Source organism: Monodelphis domestica, chromosome 4, assembly GCF_027887165.1.
Source record: "Monodelphis domestica isolate mMonDom1 chromosome 4, mMonDom1.pri, whole genome shotgun sequence".
Lineage (NCBI taxonomy): Eukaryota > Metazoa > Chordata > Mammalia > Didelphimorphia > Didelphidae > Monodelphis > Monodelphis domestica.
Window position 1 is genome coordinate 418723162 of NC_077230.1, and position 21684 is coordinate 418744845.

Genomic DNA, 21684 nt, shown 5'->3' on the forward strand with positions numbered 1-21684 from the left:
GCACAGAGAACAGGTCTTTCCAGACGAACCTCGTTTCCTCTGCTGACAGTTACTAAACTGGTCAGTCGGGGAAGGCTCTGGATAGGATTCATCTCCATTTTATAGATAACGCTCGCCTTCCATCTTGGACCAATCCTGTGGACAGGTTCCCAGGCAGAAGAGCGGTCAGGGCGAGGCCACGGGGTGAAGTGACTGGCCCAGGGTCACCCAGCTGGGAGGTGTCTGAGGCCACCTTTGAACCCAGGGCCTGTCTCTAGGCCTGGCTCTCCATCCACTGAGCCGCCCATCTCTGTTTTGGCCAAGTCTCTGATCAAGTACGCACGTCAGAGGCCCTGGGAAGAGCAAGGCCTCAACAATGCTCCCAGGAGATGAGCCTGGAGCCAGCTGATTGGGCAGAAGAAAAGTTCATAGTGTTTGGCCCGGAGCTGCCTCGGCGACCTGGAGGGGGCCACACATGAACCCAGCGGGTGAGAGGCTCACGAGACGGGGTAGGGAGAGGAAAAACGCAGAGAGGGCTTGACGAGCCAGCGCCGAGTCTGCATCAGAGGGACATCTCACGCTTGGGTCCAAAACATCCAGGGCTCTGGGGGGACGCACAGGGGTGAGCTGGTCCAGCAGCAGCCTGTCTGTGACCCCAGGGCCACAGGAGCCAGCAAGGTGGAACACAGCCCAAGAAAGCGACTGGGATCCGGCCAGAGAGGAGAAGGGGGAAGAGCATCTGCCCTGGTCAGCACAGCTGGAGAGCATCCAGAGACCAGCCACCAGGAGAGGGAAGGGCCTGGAGCCCACATCCCATGAGGACGGAGCTCAAAGAGGGCTGAGGAAGACGCCTATTCTGGGAAAGAAAAGATCGTGAAGAAGGGGCAGGGAGGGGAGCAGGATGGGGCATCTGAAGGACAGATGGCCCCCCTCTGGAGAGGTGGTCAGGAGTGGGGATACTTCTCCAGGGATGGACTGGGCAAAAGCAAGGGTTCTTTACTTTTGTGTTTTCTGGACCTCTTGGACCACCTAGGGAAGCCCAGTGATCCCTTTTCAAAAGAATATCATTAAAAGCATAAAATAGAGGATTTCCAAAAGAACCAATTCCACTAAAGTACAAATATCCACACTTTTTTAATAAACAAGTTTACAGACTCTCATCTCCACTCTCCCCAGATTAAGACCCCTTGGGCTTGACATTCATTCACAGAGATTCTTTCCAATTGTCAAATTCTGTCAATTCATGAGCCCCCATTCCCAGTGGCTTCTCTGTAGCCCTCAAGAACTTAAGTGGGAAGGCCAGCAGGAACTATCTCCCTCCCCTCCCTCCCTTTCTCTTTCTTCTCTCTCCTCCCTCTACACACACACACACACACACACACACACATCCTGGGCTGCTTCAATGAATCCAAGGCTCCCAATTCCTGAGGTGAAGCCTATCTATATTTTAGTAAAATTCCTAGGAAAACTGGAAAGCAATTCGGCAGAAATTGGGTTCATGCCAACATAGGATGCCATATTTCACAATAAAGACCAAATGTATACATGACTTAAAAATTAAAAATCACATCGTAAAAAAATGTTATAAAGTAGGATGGTAACTTTGCGTAATTATAGCTAAGGAGAGAATTCATTTCAAAAAGGAGAAGATTGAGTGGACAAGTTTCATTATAAAAAACTGAAAAAGTCATTCCAAAAAAAAAAAACTAAGCCTCCTATCCAAACTATAGAAGGATTCAATACAAAGATATCAAGAGTCATTCCCCAATAGATAAATGAACTCTCAATTTTCAAAAGAAATGCAATTTATCAAGAACCAATTGAAAGGTTCCTAATCACTAATAATAAGAGAAATGAACATTTAAATAATTCAAAAGGCCCCAAATGGGCAAAAATGACAGCAGAGAAAAATGATTCCTGTTAGAGAAGCTGTAGCCCCTGATTGCACACTAATGCCCTCCAAGTGAGAACTGGTCCAAGTGTTCTGGAATCATACCAAGAATCATTAGGCCTCACATATTCTTGGATCCAGTAGTTTATTACTCAGTATTGTGAATACACCAAGGAGAGGAGGTGAGGGAGAAAGAACAGTCCAATGTATAAATGTCTATAGCAGCACTTTTGGCAGCAGCAAAAACCCAAAAGGAAATGGAGGGTCCCCAATGATGAGGGGGATGGTCAAACAAAGGATTACACAGGAATGTAAAGGTTTGAGCTAGAAAAAAAGAAAATGGCCAATACACACACACACAATGCATAGTATTACAACTCCAAGGGATGGCAACCAATGACCATCTAAACCCAATTTTTTTTCTTTCTCACATAGATACAGCTCAGCTGGTGGCCCACTGATTTATAAAAACCACAAATTCACATTATGTTTCACTGTATTTGTTTCTATTTTGTAACACATTTCCCAATTCCATTTTAATCTGGATCCCCCAACATTAGTTTTGACACCTCTGACCGACCCAGTCAACTCTCTCATTTTACAGATGAGGAAAACTAAGCCTGGGAAGGAGGAAGTGACTTCCTAGAAGCCCCACAAACAGTAACATCCCACCCCTAATGGGAAATTCAGAATTCGGAGAAATTTGGGAGGGCTTCTAGGAATTGGTCTAGCCAAGTCAGAAGAGCCAGGACCACCGCAAGGCTTCAACCTGGACTGCCTTCAGAGCCCGGAGAAGCCCCCCTCCCTCTTTAGGCAGACAGTGTTCAGGTGTGGCCAATGTGTTGATTTTCTGTTTGTACCAGGACCGGGAAGTAATCACAGAGACGGGATAGTGATGTAAACAAAGAGAAAAGGGAACAATGAGGGGCCGGTACTCAATGGAATCCTCCCTTCCATAGTGGGGGGAGTCTCTGGTGCCTCAGTACACAAGCATTAAGTTTTGCTTTTTTTATTTAAAAACTCCTTTCTGTGCTGGTCACAATCCTAAAACAGAAGAGTGTTAAGGGCCAGGCAATGGGGGTGAAGTGACTTGTCCAGGGTCACCCAACTAGGTGGTGTCCGATTTGAGCCAGGACCTCCGGACTCCTGGCCTGTTGCTCTATACCACCTAGCTGCCTCCATACATTAACTTTTGCATAGCCAAGATCTATGCACTCTTAGGCCACTGAGGTTTTGTCCATCAGTGAGCATTGACTCAACGTCGAGTCCTGTGCTAGGAAAAGCTTAAGGCAAGCCCTGCTTTCCAGGGTGGTCTAATGGGGACACGCAAACAACTCCGGACAAACAAAACGGACGCAGTATAAAGCGGAAATTGAATTTGAAGTAGGGAGCCCTGGGTTCAAACCCAGTCTCTGCCACGGATTTCCTGGGTGGCGCTGAATAAGGTCCCTTCCCGTGCCGGAGCTCGTTTCGCGCTTTCCCTTGGATCTGCCCCTCACCGAGGGGGATTCCGGGAGCCAGTGCGCCGAACCTACGACTCCAAAATCCCAGGGAAGAAAAGCGGCAGCAAAATTCCCCCGCGCATGCGCGGTAGGGAGGGCTCGCTAGCCCCCTCGGCCCCCCGCCCCCGCCTGCGCCGCGGGGTCTGCCGGGAGCTGTAGTCCGGCGACCGCCCACCCGGGGAGTGGGACGGAGCCCCGGGACACTACAAGTCCCAGCAGGCGCCACCGCCGCCCGCCGCGGGCCAGGGAGGGGAGAGAAGGAAGAGGCGCTCCGGGAGTACGGCTAGCCGGCCGGTTGGCCGGCACCGCCATCCCCCAGGGATGCGGAGAGACTCCCTGGGCCGTCGAGGGCCGCTGCGCTGGCCGCCCACCTCCGGAGCGCGAGGGGGCGCGCGGGCTCCGGGTGCGGGGCTCGGAGAGCAAGGCACTTACCTGGAACCGAACGGAGCCGAGCCGAGTCGAGCCGAGCCCAGCCGAGTGCACCGCGCAGCCACGAGCAACTCCGGCTAACTTGGGGCGGCGGGGCCGCCCGCGAGGACTTTCGAACGCGCGCGCGCCGGGACGGGACGCGCCGCTGGCGGGAGGGGGCGGGGGCGGTAGTGCGCGCCCCCGGACGCACGTTCACGCACGCGCGAGCGCGAGCAGACTGGCCAAGTCCCCAGTAGCGGCGGGCGCGTGCTTGGAACGGGGCGGGGCTGGGCGACTTGCTTGCGGCGCGGCAGCGGGGGCGAGTGCGCGCGCTCCCTCGTGGTGGCTACTCCGGGGAACCGGCAACCGCGGGCGAGGCGAGGCTCCAGCCTTAAAGGGCCAGTCCCGGGGTCCGCGGTGGGGAGACCCTTACCCAGCCACGAACCCCAGGGCGCGAATACGTTTCTAGAACCCGATTCTGGGGTGGGAAGGATTGTTAGCCTCGCTCCCTGGGCGCACGCAGCCCCCTCGATCTGCCCCTATGGCGCATAGACGCTGTACCCAGCTGGCCCTGCCTTCTTGCAGCTTACACTCTAACCTAGGGAGCCCCTGTGTGCCAGGGCCGGGGATGCTGAGTCCGTGAGAGGGAGGAAGCTAGTGGCCCCCCAGCATCCCCTCAACAATGCCAGGAATGTGCCACTTTCAGGAACAGGAGGCACTTAAACGCTAATCGATCAGGCAAGGCTCCAGGTTCTGCAGAGCCCCCCCCACACACACACACACACAAACTGCCAATGGCCATGCTGCCATTTTACAAGATCTAGCCCAGCAATCTTCTCACGCCTTCTGGCCCTTCCCCTCCCCCCACCCCACCCCGGTACCAACGCTCACCCACCACCACCCCGGGTCCAGGACCCACCCTCCTGTCCCAGGACGCCACTCAGAGACCCTCCCCCTTAAAAGAAGAGGAGCCTACCACCTCCGGAGAAGGCCCCCTCCCCCCAGCTCCATTCAAGGCCACCAATCCCCTGGCTTCGAGGGTCCTTTGTCCTCAGCCTAGGGGATCAGGGTGACCCAGCCTCTCCCTACCCTGAGGGAGTCGAAGCCAGTGCCACTGAGCCCTGGGCTTTGGGAAGGAGAACACGACCCACCTGGCTCTCCTGGGAGAAGGTGCCGGTCCGCTGGCTGGGCTCAGTTCTCAGCCCGAGCACCTGGTGGGAGAGTTTGGCCTCAGTGATGCACCAGGCTAGGAGGGGCCAGGGAAGCCCTGCAGGGGGGTCATTAGCCTTGTTATTGTTGATGATAATAACAGGCCAGGCAGGAAGATGTTTTCTGGGGGTGGCTTGGGTCCCACGGGTCCCACAGCTGGCTCCAGAGACCGGCCCAGCAAGGCAAGCCCTGGGATGCCATCTCTGCAAAGAGCTGCTGGAGAACAGCCAGCCCACGGGATCCCAGCTTTAGCAACCCATTAACAGAGGAGGAAACTGAGGCCCAGAGAAGTCCAGTGACCTGCCCTGACTGAAATATGACTTCTCCTCCCCTCCTCAGACAAGAGAGGAAACCGGAATTTACCCAAGGTCACAGCTCTTTAGTAACAAAGCTGAGATAGGAACCCACTTCCCAGCACGTGTTCTTGGCCAGGGAGGACAAGTCAAGAACACTGTGAACCTGGGAATCCTTCCCCCGGGGAAAGAAGACACTAGATCACCTCCCAGTCTCTGGTTACTCCCCCAGCTTTGAAGCCTTCCATGGCTCACCATTACCTCTAGGATAAACTACCCAGTCCTAAACCCAGTGTTTCCAGCCTGAACTCCCAGCCAAGTCAGACCACTGACAGCCCTGGACTTCTTTTTTCCTGCCTCTTCCTATCTCCTGCTGACAGATGAAATCTTCCTTCCAGGATTACCCCAGGGCCACCTCTCCCAAAAAGTCTTACCTCCCCTCCTCCCCCTCTGAAAGTATTCTCCCCTTCCTCAAATTCTCAAAAAACATTTAAAGTCTTTCCTTTGGGGCAGCCAAGCAATTAAGTGGATAGAGCTCCTGGCTGGTAGTCAGGAAGCCCTGGGTTCAAATCAGACCTACAAAACTTCCTTGCTGGGCTAGTCTCTTAACAATTGCCTAAAAAAAATCTTTGTCAAGGTTTCCCCCTCAGTGATGGCCTTGCACATCCCCCACCCACCCACCCACCCAGACGAGCCTAAACTCCCCACGAACAGGAACTGGACTTTATTTTCATCTTCGGCTCCCCAGTGCCTCATGCAAAGTAAAAGCATAAGAAGTATTTAGGTTTCGACCCCAAGTAGAGAGAAGAAAACACCTCCTCCTCTCCCTTGGCATGGCATGGGACTATGTGTAGGGAACACTGTTCCATGCATCAGGCTCAGGCGGTGAACTGGTTTTCTCTCTATTTTAGTCTTTGCTAAAGGGATGGCTATCTGGGTAGAGGAGAGGGAAAAGGGATGTAACTGGAAATATATTAAAAAAAAAACAAATCTATTAAAATGTTAATAGCCAAATATTTGTTGTTGAGTTGAGTCAAAGCCCCCTCAGAGGGCACGTCCAAGCCTTTACCTGAACCAATATTTATGGAGACTCCAGCTGGAAGCAAGAAATGCAGAGACAAATGCCACCTAGCCCCTGCCCTCTGGTTGTGGGAAGAGAGAAGCAAAGGCTTCTCCTTACCTAAATCTGTAGGTGACTAGGGAGAGGCTCAGAGAAATCCAAAGCATCGCCTCTCTACCCACTGGGTTCTGGGTTCACATCCTCTGCCCCAGGGGCCTCCCACTGGCTTTCTGGACAGCTGTGCAAGGTCTCTTAGACAGTAGGAGGGCCAAGCAGTCCGGTGCAGGGCTGGGGAGAAAGGGAGCGGTCAGCAGGAAAGGCCAGAAGCCCCGGAGCCCCTTCTCACCAATGGACCACCCCCCCAGTGAAGCCCAGCCCACAAGGCCATTCTAAGCACTAGTGAGATTGGATTCTGGTCTCCTCCCTGCTCTCCCCCACACACCTATAATAATAAGAGCTCACATTCATCCATCACAGTGAAGATTCTGATAAAACAGGTTCCCTGGGGTAACCTGCCCACACAGGTAAAATCAGGCAGTTCATAAGCAGTGATTAAGCCCCTACTGTGTGCCAGGCACTGGGCTAAGCTCTAGGAATTCTAAGAAAGGCAAAAGGCGGCTCTAGCTGTCAAGGAGCTCACAATCAAGTGGGGGAGATCACATCCAAATAACTGTACAAAAGAGCTATAGACAGAATAAATTGGAAATTAATGCCAAAGAGGGGGGGCTAAGTGGCTCAGGGAATAGACAGCCAGGCCGGAAACATAATATCACTTGCCTAGCAGTTCTCACTCTTCTGCCTTGGAACCAATCAATACCTACTAAGACAGAAAGAAGGTAAAGGTTTAAAAGAAAGAAAGAAAAATACCAAAGGGAAGGCACTGATTTCTTTTTAAACCCATACCTTCCATCTTAGAATCAATACGAGCAGTAAGGACTAGGCAATGGGGGTTAAGGGACTTGCCCAGGGTTACCTAGGTAGGTAGTGTTTGAAGGCAAATTTGACCCCGCATCTCCTGTCTCCAGGCCTGGCATAGATAGCTTGGTCCTCTTCCTGCTTAGGAGACCTTTTGTAGCTGGGCAGAGAACCAGTGGGAGGTCCCTGAGACAGAGGATGTGAACCCAGAACCCAGTGGGTAAAGAAGATGCTTCAGATTTCTCTGAGCCTTTGGGCTCAGACCTCCCTTTTAACCCCTGCCTCTTCTTAGTAGCCTAAAGATTTATGTATCGAAGGCAATAATATTAAGAGATTTCAAGAAAGGCTTCTTATTGTCCAGAGGCAGGATTCAAAGCCAGGTCTATATCAATCAATGATCCATTGATGAAGCACCTAATGTGTGCCTTCCCCTCTAAGATGACCTTGCACCTACCAGCTCTCTGTTGTCAAAGTACCAAGTGATTCACCTGTTTGTTGTCTCATGCATTGAAATGCCAGCCCTTTGAGAATAGAAATCATGTGTTTGCCCTCAACAGATCCCCAGTGTCTGGCACACAGCAAATGCTTAATTAATAAAGAGAAGTAAAAAAATAAAATTAATTTTAAATAAAATTTAATTTTAAAATAGATTAAAGAAAAAGTGTTCTAGATCCTTCTTGATTAAAGAAATGCAAATAAAAACAACTCTGAGGTACCACCTCACACCTAGCAGATTGGCCAATATGGCAGCAAAGGAAAATCATCAAAGTTGGAGGGGATGTGGCAAAATTGGGACACTAATACACAGCTGGTGGAATTGCAGATTGATCTAACCATTTTAGAAAGCAATTTGGAACTATGCCCAAAGGGCACTAAAAGACTGTCTGCCCTTTGGCCCAGCCATACCACTGGCTGGGTTTATACCCCAAAGAGATAATAAGGAAAAAGACTTGTACAAAAATATTCATAGCCACACTTTATATGGTAGCAAAAAAATTGGAAACAAGGAGATGCCCTTTGATTGGGGAATGACTGAACAAATTGTGGCATCTGATGGTGATGGAATACTATTGTGCTCAAAGGAATGATGAACTGGAGGGATTCCATGTGAACTGGAAGAACCTCCAGGAATTGACGCAGAGTGAGAGGAGCAGAACCAGGAGAACATTATACACAGAGACTGACACACTGTGGTACAATTGAACGTAATAGACTTCTCTACTAGCAGCAATGCAGTGATCCAGGACAATTCTGAGGGACTTATGAGAAAGAAGCTATCCACATCCAGAGAAGGAACTGTGGGATCGGAAACACAGAAGAAAAACAAATGCTTGAATACATGGGTCAAGGGGGATATAATTGGGGTTTTGCTTTTAAGGGATTCTTCTACTGCAAATATGAATAACATGGTAATAAGTTTTGAACAATGATACATGGTTAACCCAGTGGAATTACTTGTCATCTCTAGGAGGAGGGAGAGAAGAGGGGTGGAAAGATCACAAATCACGTAACCATGGAAAAATAGTCTCAAATAAATAAATTAATAATAAATAAAATGAAAGGGTTTAAAAAAAAGAAAAGTAAAATAGACTAAATTTTTTAAAAATACTGAATAACTGCCAGTCCTGATGCTGGGGGAATGCAATCTCTACCCTCGACGAATTTACATTCTATGGAAGGATTTAACACATAACTAACTATGAAAAATACACCCCAAATTTACCTGAGGGCAGCCCCACTGGCCTAGATTAAGCTTCTGTTGTGTGCTGGGCATTTACCTTGGCAGCAAAGGTGAGATCTGGCTGGGTCATCTCTGGCTCTCTTCCCTTGGTGTGGGTTAAGGGGGGGAGGCAGCATCCATTCTCCTGGCCAGCCTTTTCTGAGTAGCTTATCAGGATTGCTCAGTCAGCTAAGGCTCTACCCATCAGGCTTTCTACTTCTGAACCTTAAAGAAAACAAGAGGAGGTGGAGAAGACATGCATTCAGACGCGTAGAAAAGTGTGATGGGGCAGTTGGGTAGAGACAGGAGGTCTTGGGTTCAAACGTGACTTCAAACACTATGACCTTAGACAAGTCACTTTACCTCCATTGCTTATTTGAAGGTAAGGGTTAAAATTGGAGGAAGAAATTGACTTGTCCTCTACAAGAGACAGAGAGAAGGCTGGTCTGGCTGATCATGGAATGAGTGCATGAAGGTGAATAAAGCTGAGCAAGACTGGAAAGGCTGACAATCCAGGCAGTCAGGGGCTTTAAATGCTGGACAGAGGTACAGAGAGGCTAAGGATTAAGAAGATGGCAAGCAGATGCTCACATATTAAGAGGCAGCCATCTGGTCACTGTGAGGAGGAAAGGTCTGGGCTGGGGGTGTCACGGAGGGGATTGTTGCATTTTCAGGGTGAGTGTGAACACCTTGGGAACTGGATCTAGCTAAGAACTGGGGCTTGATTTACAATTTTCTTGATGTTTAGACTTTAGAAAATAATGGAGAAAATGGAAAGAATGCAAATTAAACTTAAAAGCATATCGTAGGTACATTCCCCCACAGAGAGACGGTTGGCAAATATTTCCCAGCATTCCATTGTCTGAGTTCAAGTTTTATGGCTAACACACACTGCCCATGACCCTCAGCCACTCAATTCATGTCTTTTTTTTTCTTTTTTAACTCTTACTTTCTGTCTTATTATCAATTCTTTTTTTTTTTTAAACCCTCACCTTCCATCTTGGAGTCAATACTGTGTATTGGCTCCAAGGCAGAAGAGTGGTAAGGGCTAGGCAATGGGGGTCAAGTGACTTGCCCAGGGTCACACAGCTAGGAAGTGGCTGAGGCCAGATTTGAACCCAGGACCTCCCGTCTCTAGACCTGGCTCTTAATGCACTGAGCCACCCAGCTGCCCCCCTTATTATCAATTCTAAGACAGAAGAGCAGTAAGGGCTAGGTAATTAGGGTTAAGTGACTTGCTCAGGGTTACACAGCTAGATTTGAACTCAGTACCTCCTATCTCTAGGCCTGGTGCTCTATCCACTGCACCACCTACTGCTCCAATACTATTATTATTATCATCCTCATTTTAGACATGTGAGAGCAGGAGTCCAGACAGAGTGAATTGTCCAGCATTATGTCTTTTCTTCTAGTGAAACTACTTATGTAATATTGTTTTTATTTCCAGCAGCCATGTTTTAGTGACACAATGTGTAGAGCATCAGCCTGGAATCAGGAAGATCCAAGTTCAAATCCAGCCTTATACATTTCCTCTCTGTGTGACCCTGGACAAGTCACTTCACCCTGTTTGGGGCCTCAGTTTCCTCATCTGCAAAAGAAGAAGGAAATGGCAATCCATTCAAGTATCTTTGCCCCCTCCCCCAAATGGCACCACAAAGAGTTGGATATGACTGAAAAACAACCAAACAGCAAGTAACAAAGCCTAGAAGGAGGCTAGAGCAAGATGACAAGGCAGCTGAGGGCTGGGGAGAGCATGTCAACAGCTGGACTAATCAACCAATCTATCAATAAGCAAATGTTTCTGAAGTGCTTACTATGGGAGGGACTGCTGGTGCAAAGACACTGAATGAAGCCATCCCCGACTGGTAAGTTTACCTTTCTATGGGGGAAGCTCACATATAAATATTTACGGAAAATAAACACAAATGTGTTTGCACAGGACGGTTCAATGCAAGGCAGCCTGGATTAGGGAGAGCGCTGGCATCTGGAGGGGTCATTAAAGACTTCAGATAGAAGGCAGTGAGGAGGGCCAGCATTTCATGCACGAGGGACACAGGGCAGAAACAGGACCATGGGAGGATTGGGAGGGAGACCACATTGTCAAATGGAAGAGTTCCACAGGGGGAGTCCATCTAGGCTAGAAAGATGAGTTGGGTCCAGGTTGCAAAGGAATGTATATGTACAACACAGGCCTAAAGATGGGAGGACCTGGGCTCAAATCTGGCCTTGGACACTCATTTTATCTATGTGACCCTGGACAAGTCACTTAACCCCATTGTCCAGCCCTTACTACTCTTCTGTCTTAGAACTGATACAAAGACAGATGGGGGAGGGAAGAAGGGAGAGAAGGAAAGAAAGAAAGAAGGAAAGAAAGAAAGAAGGAAAGAAAGAAAGAAAGAAAGAAAGAAAGAAAGAAAGAAAGAAAGAAAGAAAGAAAGAAAGAAAGAAAGAAAGAAAGAAAGAAAGAAAGAAAGAAAGAAAGAAAGAAAGAAAGAAAGAAAGAAAGAAAGAAAGAAAGAAAGAAAGAAAGAAAGAAGGAAAAGAAAGAAAGAAAGAAAGAAAGAAAGAAAGAAAAGAAAGAAAGAAAGAAAGAACGAAAGAAAGAAAGAAGGAAAGAAAGAAAGAAAGAAAGAAAGAAAGAAAGAAAGAAAGAAAGAAAGAAAGAAAGAAAGAAAGAAAGAAAGAAAGAAAGAAAGAAAGAAAGAAAGGAAAGAAAGAAGGAAAGAAAGAAAGAAGGAAAGAAAGAAGGAAAAGAAAGAAAGAAAGAAAGAAAGAAAGAAAGAAAGAAAGAAAGAAAGATAAAGAAAGAAAGAAAGAAAAGAAAGAAGGAAGGAAGGAAGGAAGGAAGGAGAGAGAGAGAGAGAGAGAGAGAGAGAGAGAAGGAAGGAAGGAAGGAAGGAAGGAAGGAAGGAAGGAAGGAAGGAAGGAAGGAAGGAAGGAAGGAAGGAAGGAGGAAGGGAGGGAGAGAGGGAGGGAGGGAGGGAGGGAAGGAAGGAAGGAGGGAAGGAAGAAAGAAAGAAAAAAAGGAAGGAAGGAAGAAAAAGAAAGGAAGGAAGGGGAAAGGAGAAAGAAAAAAGATAGTGAGAGAAAGAGAAAAAGGAAAGAAGAAAAAAGAAAGGAGAAAGGAGAAAAAAGATAGAGAGAAAGAATGAATGAATGAAAGGAAGAAAAAAGATAGAGCAAGAAAGAGAAAAAGGAAAAAAGAGGAAAGGAGAAAGAAAAATAGCAAGAGAGAGAAAAAGGAAAGAAGAAAGAAAGGGGGAAAGAAAGAAAGAAGGAGAAAAAGAGAAAGAGAAAAAGGGAAAAAAGGGAAGGAAGGAAGGAAAGGAGAAATAAAAAAGATAGTGAGCGGAGAAAAAGGAAAGAAGAAAACAGAAAGAAAGAAAGAGAAAAAGAAAGGAGAAAGAAACAAGATAGAGAGAGAAAGCAATCAAGAAAGAAATAAGAAATGAAGGAAGGAAAAAAGAGAGACACCAAACAGCCAGTGGATTCAAACTCAGCAGCGCTCTACTCCACATTCCCTCTTCCATACAATCACTGTTTTCAAGTATTTGAAGAACTGCTTGAATTGGAGAAAATAAGATTTCTTTTGCTTGGCCCCAGAGGGGAACTGAGGCATGTGAGGAGATAGCAAGGCAGCCTTAGGTGGAAAGTCAGGAATAGCTGTCCAACAGCGGAAGGGGCTGCTTTCTCTGAAGCAGCAAATTCCCTCCTACTCTGGACAGAGGCTGGATTACTCTGGTCTGAGCTGGTCACAGTGACCTCTAAGGTCCCTTCTAGCTCTGCGAATATCTGATTGTTTAATGTACTCCTGATCTGAGTCCAGGCATGCTCAGATCTCCTCAGGACCATCTAGAATCTGGGAATACTCTCTTGTCATCCTGGAGTCTTCTGGGGAGGGACTGGGATCAGGGCACAAAATCTCAGAAACTCTTCCCCCGCACCATTTGGCAGCCAGATTCTTCCCTCTAAGCTCTGTCATTTACTGTGTGAGTGACCTTAGACAAGTCACCTCCCTTTCCTGGGTCTCAGGTCTTCATCCCCAAAATAATCTCTGAGGTCGATCCATCAAGAAAGATTTATTAAGCACCTACTGTGTGACAAGCACTGTGCCTGGTTTTGGGAATACAAAGCTGAAAGTGAGCTAGTCCCTGCCTTTGAAAAGCTTTCATTATGGTATGCGTAGGTGTAAGGTGGGGGAAGCAAATACAATGTATTCATAGATAAATACAGGATGTTCCAAACATCTTAGTCTTTAAAATGCACTGGGGGCAGCTTGGTGGTGCATTAGAATGGGGTCAGGAACTCAACTTTATGAGTTCAAATCTGGCCTCAGACACTTATTAGCTGTGTGACTCTAGACATGTCACTTGACCTGGTTTGCCTCAGTTTCCTTATCTGTAAAATGAGCCAGAGAAGGAAATGCAGGAAAACCCCCCAAAAGGGGTCACCAAGAGACAGACACAACCCAAAACAACGGAGCAACAACAATTTAAAATGCACTGACTTTTAGACACTGGATGTATCCCTCACAAAACAAACAACAGTGATGAAGTGGCATGCTAACCATGGGGGAATGGAGACAAGTCCTCCAGCCCTCAGCCTATGACCCTATGATCGTTCCTCCCTGCCCTTAACTGCCCATAGAGTTCAAATAGATAATACAGTGCAGAACGCTGGACTTGGATTCCCAGGAAGACCTGGGTTCCAATCCTGCCTCTGGGTCACACTAGCTATGTGACTGTGGGCAAGTCACTGGACTGAGCATCAGATTTCTCATCTTTAAACTGAGGAGATTGCGTCCGATGGTTTGCAAAGACCCTTCAGCCTATGAGCATACGCTCTAGAGCCTTCAGATCCAGAATGTTGCTTCTCAAAATCCAGAAGGAGAGAGAGGAAGCACCCCAGAAAACCGTCAGAATGCACTGACTGCCCTTCCTCCCCGCTCCCTCCCTTCATCCTTCTCTGGAGCAGAAAGCCAAATGGGAGACCGATGAGCCAACAGCTCCTGGAACCCAGAGACATGGTGCCCTCTAGAGTCGGCTCCTTGTACTACTCCAGCTCCAGAAAATTTGGCAATAAAGATTTCTAGTCGGGGCAGCTGGGTGGCTCAATGGATGGAGAGCCAAGCCTAGAGACAGGAGGTCCTGGGTTCAAATTTGACCTCAGACACTTCGAGATCTTGTGAGACCCTGATCAAGTCACTTCACCCCCATTGCCTAGCCCTGACCACTCTTCTGCCTTGGAACCAATACACAGTATTGATTCTAAGACAGAAGGTCAGGATTTTTAAAAAAAATAAAGATTTCTAGGGCTACCAAGATTGGGGACTGGGTTGGAATGTACAGGGACACAACTGAGAGCGGGACTTTGGCAAAGGAGAAATCTTAAATGGTTTTTGAGAATTTGAGAAAGGGGAGAAGCACTTTCACTAGGGAGGGGAGTGAGGAAAGGCTTCCTGGAGGTGGTGGCACCTGGGGGAAGCCTTGAAGGACACAGGAGCAGCATCTACAAGGAGAAAGGAGGAGCACCCTTATTGCTTAGCCTTACCACTCTTCTGCCTTGGAACCAAAACACAGTATGGATTCTAAGGTAAGAGTTTTGTTTTGTTTTAAATATGGAGCAGAAATTCCAGAGGATACAATGGAAAGGGGCAGATAGATCCAGGTAGTAGACCCTTATCAGAAAAAGAAGCTTTTCTCAATTGCTTCCCTTCAAATAATTATCTTGCAAAAGTTTTTTAATTTGATGTAATCAAAACCGCATCCTGTGATCCTTTCTGCTCCCTGTTTAGAAAAAAAAATGTCCCCTTTGCCATAGTTGTAAAAGGCATCTCCTCTTCTTAACCTCTCATTTTATTTCAATGATGCTTCCTTTCATATTTAGTTCTTTTGAAGCTTCTTATAAGAGGTTGATCTAAATCTAACTTCTGTTATCTGTCTTTCCAGTTTCCCCAGCAGTTTTGATCTAATAGAGAATATTTGTTTCTTTTTTAATTTTTAAAATATTTACTTTTGTACTTAGCATCATTATGTTCTCACAAGATCTTTTGTTCTTCCAGACAAATTTTGTTATTATTGTCTAGATCCAAAGAGCAAATTCTTGGCCATTTGATGAGACGGGCTCTAAAACCATATTAATTTAGGCAATAGCATCATTTTTAACCAGCTGAACCAGGAGACACAGCTCTTCTGCTTTTTATCTTCCTTGATTTCTGTAGAGGGGTTTGTGGTCCCCAAAGTCCATTAGCAGGGAGCTCTCTCCTCACTGATGGACATCAGCATCTCGGCGCAGGGTTTAAGAGAGCAGGAAACAGAGAGATGAAGGCTCCTCCTGCTCCTTTGGGCTCTAGTTTAAGTCTTGGAATCCTGAGATCAGAAGTTAGCTTGAATCTGAAAACCACATCCCCTAGATAAGTAATACTTAAGGGAGCAGAGAGATGTCTGGTTTCCCTCCTCTATCTGGGGAGAGCAAAGTTACTTCCACCCCCAACCTCTTGCTTCCGCTCCTAGTAGTAATTAAAAGCTCCCTTGAAGAAGGGTGGAGGGAGAAGAAACTAGATGTCTATTCTGTCTCTCTTCAAGTCACACAATGACACCCCCACACTACACTGAGGAGATAGCCCTCGCCACAAAATTTAATCCAGATTTTTATTAATTTAAGAAATGAGTTTAAAGTGTTTTTTTCAAACCCTTCCATCCTAGACTCAATACTGTGTATTGTTTCTAAGGCAGAAGAGTGGTAAGGCTAAGCAATAAGGGTCCATATTTAAAACAAAACAAAACTCTTACCTTAGAATCCATACTGTGTTTTGGTTCCAAGGCAGAAGAGTGGTAAGGGCTAGGCAATGGGGGTTAAGTGACTTGCCCAGGGTCACTTAGCTAGGAAATATCTGAGGCCAGATTTGAACCAAGGACCTCCCATCTCTGGGTCTTGTTCTCAATCCACTGAGCTACCCAGCTGCCACCCCCTTTGTTTAGTTGTTGTTTTTTAGACCCTTACCTTCATCTTGGAGTCAATACTGTGTATTGACTTCAAGGCAGAAGAGTGGTAAGGGCTGAGTAATGGGGGTCAAATGACTTGCCCAGTTGGGAAGTGTCTGAGGCCAGATTTGAAAGTTTTTTTTTTTTAATGAAATGGGGCAGCTAAGTGGCTCAGCAGATAGCACACCAGGTTCAAATTCAGCATCAGATACTTCCTACTTGCATGACCTTGGGCAAGTCACTTGACCCCCATTGGCTAGTCTTTATGCTTTTCTGCCTTGGAACTGGTACTTAGCATTTATTCTAAGATAGAAGGTAAAGGTTAAAAACAAATGAAATGAGAGGTTTTGATTCCGTGGCCTCTGAGGCTCCTTTCAGCCCTTCCATTCTAAGGTCCTGGAATGATAGAGGTGGGCGATGGGCAGGACCCTCATGTTCTGAAATCTTGTATTACCCATTAACACAAGTTAAGCATAAATGGCAAAAACTGTGGTTTCAGCATTAGTCAAGCAAAAATTGCAGAATCCCTATGATCAATGAGTGAGGCAGTCTGTAATGTTGATCACCTGGACTTGTTCTGGACCGTCACCAGCTTCATGCTCTTTGGTATTATTAACTGCTCCTATTGTAGCCTTAGTTCTGAACTGTCGGGCATTATTAATTACCTTCAGTGGTCGCCTGCTGTACGGTATCTCCCCCCATGTTCCCATCTTTGATGAAAGCATTCCGGAAGAGCAGTGAGACCTCCCCTACACTGTCAAAAGCCGACAAGGGGACACTGGGGGGAGCATGGGATGCACGCCAAGGGCTCTGGCAGTCCAGGGGAATCCCCCAAACGTGCACATGCTCCTTAGCCCCTTTCTGGTATCCCTAGGTTCATCCAGGACCAGTCAAATCCAAGCTCCACCTGAATTTGCACCTTCCTCCTCTAGGCTTGTCTTCCAGGCTCCTCAGCCTATAACACCCACTAATGCCCAGGGGAGAACTATTCCTAGAATGGGAGGCCACAAGCCCAGACCCTCAATAAATAGGCAAACCTCATTCCACCTAGGGAGTTGCCACTCCACACCTGGAGAACTGCTCCATCACCCCCTGGGCTACTCCAGCAGCTCCAGAGTTCTGCCATCAGCCCTTAGGCTACACTATTAGCCCCCAGGCTATCCAACTGGCCCTCAGCCATTCCATCAGCTGTCTGACTATTATTAGACTATCTTAAAAACCTCTTCAAATAAAATTCGTTCTGACTTCTGGATTGAATGGAGTTTGAGCCTCCCATCTTGGGGTGAGACCTTGCTACAAACTTGAGTGGGTTTTTCCCACAACAAACACAGACTACAACAAATAGGAAGGGTACTGGGGATTGGGGGGCAGGAAGATCTGGGTTTGAGTCCTGCTTCAGAGGTTTACTACCTCTTTGTGATTCCATTTTTCTCACCTGTAAAATAAGGCTGTTGAACTTGTTGACCTCCGAGGTTCCTTCTAGCTTTGAATCTATGCTCTTATGCTGGTGTCATTGAGAAAACTATGGGGCAGAGCTCCAACTCCACCCTCTACCACTGAGATGGAAGGCGCAGGGCATGAAGAAGCCAGGAATTCTCTCTTCCCTTTGGTGTAGACTAAAGAACACTAGGAAGCCCTTGTCTCCCCCCCGGCCTCAGTTCTTCTAGTAGAGTCATTCCTTGAGATTTTTAATTAAAAGTCACCAAACTTTTAAACTATAAACCTCCTTGGGAAGGAGAATGGACCAAGCCAGCTACCGGTCATCCAGAGCTTAGAGGGACAGCTCCTTAGATTTGGAGGGCCAGCTATGACAGGCTGAACATGGGAGTTTCCCTTGCCTAAGGAGTGGGGCTAAGACAGCCATGGAAAACCTTCCTTCGTCGTCTCAATGGACATTGGTGAAATGAATGTCCTGTGCTTATGGGGACTGGGGAGAGGCAAAATTTTGATGAGAACTAGAGTTACACCTAGGTGGCACAGTGGACAGGATGCTGGGCATGGAGGCAAGAAGATCTGAGTTCAAATACAGTCTCAGACACATAACTAGGTTACTGTTGGCCTCCGTTTCCTCACTATTGAATGAGCTGGAGAAGGAAATGGCCAACCACTCCAGTATCTCTGCCAAGCAAACCCCAAATGGAGTCATGGAGAGTCAGACACAACTGGTTTGCCTCCATTTCCTCTTCTGTCAAATGAGCTGGAGAAGGAAATGGCCAACCACTCCAGTATCTCTGCCAAGCAAACTCCAAATGGAGTCATGGAGAGTCAGACACAACTGGTTTGCCTCCATTTCCTCTTCTGTCAAATGAGCTGGAGAAGGAAATGGCCAACCACTCCAGTATCTCTGCCAAGCAAACCCCAAATGGAGTCATGGAGAGTCAGACACAACTGGTTTGCCTCCATTTCCTCTTCTGTCAAATGAGCTAGAGAAGGAAATGGCCAACCACTCCAGTATCTTGTCGGGGACCAGCCCCTTACGACCCCTGAGAGGGGAGGGGGAGAGAGAGAAGGAAAGGGGAAGCGACAAAGAAGGTACGGACAGCTTTCACATAGTATGCAAAGAGGAGTCGTTTATTGAGGCAAAAGCATGGTATATAAAGGAAAGGGGGAGAGAGAGAGATTAAAGATGGAGCTTGGCCAGAGGCCAAGCTCCTGCAAGGACAGCCATCAGCTAGCCTGAAAGGGAGAGAGAGGAGAGAGAGCGAGGCGGAGCTTGCTGGGCCATAAATACCATTTGCTACGTAGTACATAGGGATGACCCTCATTGGTCAATGACAAGGCATAGGTGTGGTTTCTCTTGACCAAGTGAGAACAAAGAAACTTGTTTTCCCGCCTAACCTGGGAGAAGCTGGGGTCAAGGGTCAGGGGCCTTCCCAGCCATGAGCACTACTGAGCATGCCCAAGACTGACTGTTCCCCTTGCCCCTGGGCTGCTACAGTATCTCTGCCAAGCAAACTCCAAATGGAGTCATGGAGAGTCAGACACAACTGGTTTGCCTCCATTTCCTCTTCTGTCAAATGAGCTGGAGAAGGAAATGGCCAACCACTCCAGTATCTCTGTCCCCCCCAAAAACCCAAAAGGAGTCATGAAGAGACGGACATGACTGAAATGACTGAACACCAACCGGGTAGAGATGAGGATAGGCATAGAATCAGATGAGACAGACCCTTGTCAACAACAGGAATCCTCTCTCCTTCCTAAACTACCTTGAGTAAAAGAGATGGGCCAGAGTGTCTTGGGTGGCATGACCCTACATGGAAAAATCTTGAGAGGTGGATGGATGAATGGGTGGGCAAGCCAGGATTCTGATGTTGGGTCTGCCCCTGAGAACTTCCAATAGGATAGTCACAAAGAACTTGAGAGTAGAAGATAATGTAGAGTTGAATTGGTCCACTGGGGGAATCATGATGGAGAAGGCAGGACATGGTAGCTAGTGCATGGATGGCAACCTGGGGAAGAGCTGATGGGCAAAGGATTGGAGGTCATGGCAAGGGTTAGGGGTCATCAAGCAGAAGGAGAGATGGAATAAGAAAAGATCATGATGAGAAAAAGGAACTTGAGTTAATGAACAAAAAACCCTCACAGCAAGGTCGGGGGTGGGACAATTGATGTGTGAAGCTCAAGTAGAATGGAGGAGTGGATCATTGTGAGTAAGGGAAGAATTGAGAAGTTAGGGCATCCCAATATCTACATTGAAATCCTCTAGTCTGAGGACTAAAGATGAAGGGAAAGAAAAGGCATGAGCCAGACATTGAACTCGGTGAAGAAGGAAGGTGAGCAGGGTGGCTAGGTGGTTCATTGGATAAGGCGCCAGGCCTGGAGTCTGGAGGACTTGGGTTCAAATCTTTTTTTTTTTAAACACTTACCTTCCATCTTGGAGTCAATACTGTATATTGGCTCCAAGGCAGAAGAGTGATAAGGGCCAGGCAATGGGAGTCAAGTGACTTGCCCAGGGTCACACAGCTAGGAAGTGGCTGAGGCCGGATTTGAACCTAGGACCTCCCAGTCTCTAGGCCTGGCTCTCAATCCACTGAGCTACCCATCTGCCCCCTTTGGGTTCAAATCTTAACCCAGATACTTCCCAGCTGTGTGACCCTGGGTAAGTCATTTAACTCTGATTACCTAGACTTTGCCCTTTTGTTTAAGACAGAAGCTAAGTGTTTTTTAAAAGGGGCAGCTAGAGATTGGCTAATATGACAACAAAGGAAAGTAATGAATGCTGGAGGGGATGTGGCAAAATTGGGACATGAATGCATAGCTGGTGGAGTTGTGAATTGATCCAACCATTCTGGATGGCAATTTGGAACTATGCCCAAAGGACACTAAAAGACTGTCTGCCCTTTGATCCAGCCATTGCACTGCTGGGTTTGTACCCCAAAAAGATAATAAGGAAAAATACCTGTACAAGAATATTCATAGCTGCACTCTTTGTGGTGGCAAAAATAATTGGAAAATGAGGGGATGCCCTTCAATTGGGGAATGGCTGAACACATTGTGGTATATGTTGGTGATGGAATACTATTGTGCAAAAAGGATTAATGATTTGGAGGGATTCCATGGGGACTGGAACAACCTCCAGGAATTGATGCAGAGTGAGAGGAGCAGAACCAGGAAAACACTGTACACAGAGACTGATACACTGTGGTACAATCCAATGTAATGGACTTCTCCATTACATTAGAGGCAATGCAGTAATCTGAACAACTTGGAGCAATTTACGAGAAAGAACACTATCCACATTCAGAGGAAGAACTGTGGGAGTAGAAACACAGAAGAAAAACAACTGCTGGATCACATGGGTCAATGGGATAGGATTAGGGATAAAGACTCTAGACAGTCACCCTGGTACAAATATTAATAATATGGAACTAGGTCTTGGTCAATGACACATGTAAAACCCAGTGGAATTGTGCATCAACAATGGGAGGGGGGTTGGAAAAGAAGAGGGAAAGAATATGATTCTTGTAACCATGGAAAAATATTAAGTAATTAAATACATAAACTTAAAAAAATAAAATAAAATAAAAGGGGCAGCTAGGTGGATAGAGAGCCAAGATGTGTAGTTGGAAGGATACTTCTTAGTTGTGTGACCCCAGAGAAGACATTTAACCCAATTACCTAGTCCATACCATTCTTCTGCCATGGAACTGTAACTTAATATGAATTCTAAGACAGAAGGTAAGGGTTCAAAAAAAAGAAAAAGGTGGATATTCTGGGGATCAGTATACAACTGCCTGAAACTTTATTTCCATTTGATTTGCTCATGAATGAACTTCCAGCGGGGATACCATGAACATCACCAGCCACAACTACTGCCAGAGAAATGAAAGAAATGAAGTGACTCTCCCAGGGTCACACAAGTAGTAATGTCTAAAGGGTAGATTTGAACTCAGGTCTTTCAGACATCAATCCTAGGAGGTAGTCCCAGGGATCATTATTCCCATCTTACAGAGAAGGAAATCAAGGCTATGAAACTAGGGGAAAGGAATAGGACAATTTGTAGAGGAGTCACTGGGGTTAGAAAGCAAAAAGAACTGGGAGGCCAGAGCTTTCTATGACTCTATGATGCCATCCTGTAATTGAGACAAGGATAGCTTCCTGGACTGGCCTGGAGGTGCCAACCTCTGCACAGTCTGGCTAGAAGCTGGAGGTCACAAGGTCTCATCTGTGACCTAGAGTGGTTCTAGGCCTGTGAGCTCACAGAGATCAAAGACCAGGGGCTAA

General features: G+C 47.0%; 1 protein-coding gene across 3 annotated transcripts in view; it reads right to left on the reverse strand.

Annotated features, from left to right (window-relative positions):
• The window catches only part of SIPA1L3 (signal induced proliferation associated 1 like 3), a 132213-nt gene extending 126896 nt beyond the window's left edge, over window positions 1-5317 (reverse strand). Inside the window, exon 1 of one of the 3 annotated variants that reach the window (XM_056796172.1) lies at window positions 4932-5317. The gene's annotated coding sequence lies outside the window, so the exon portion shown is untranslated. Of the gene's footprint in view, window positions 1-3804; window positions 3983-4931 lie in introns of those variants that run through there. The other 2 variants (XM_016422201.2, XM_001366744.4) reach the window with 2 other exon arrangements.
• Window positions 5318-21684: the final 16367 nt, after the last annotated feature.